This window comes from Lipotes vexillifer, unplaced genomic scaffold (genome assembly GCF_000442215.2).
Source record: "Lipotes vexillifer unplaced genomic scaffold, Lipotes_vexillifer_v1.1 scaffold583, whole genome shotgun sequence".
Taxonomy (NCBI): Eukaryota; Metazoa; Chordata; class Mammalia; order Artiodactyla; family Lipotidae; genus Lipotes; species Lipotes vexillifer.
Window position 1 is genome coordinate 1,737,145 of NW_006784184.1, and position 221 is coordinate 1,737,365.

Consider the following 221-nt stretch of genomic DNA (forward strand, 5'->3'; position numbering starts at 1 on the left):
CTCTGCAAGTTATTTCCGGCAGGCCACAAGCTAATTCTGCCTGATTTTAGAAGAAAGGTACAGGATTTTAGTGGTCTCTGAGGAGTAATGTATTACAATGGAATGGGTATTGCAGTTGTAGGAGTTCATTGAGTTTGGGCTGGGAAATTTAGATTTGGGGATTTTTCAGGTTGGAACTTTTTCCCTGAGACTGTCACGTTGAGGATTTCTCTCTCGTGTAG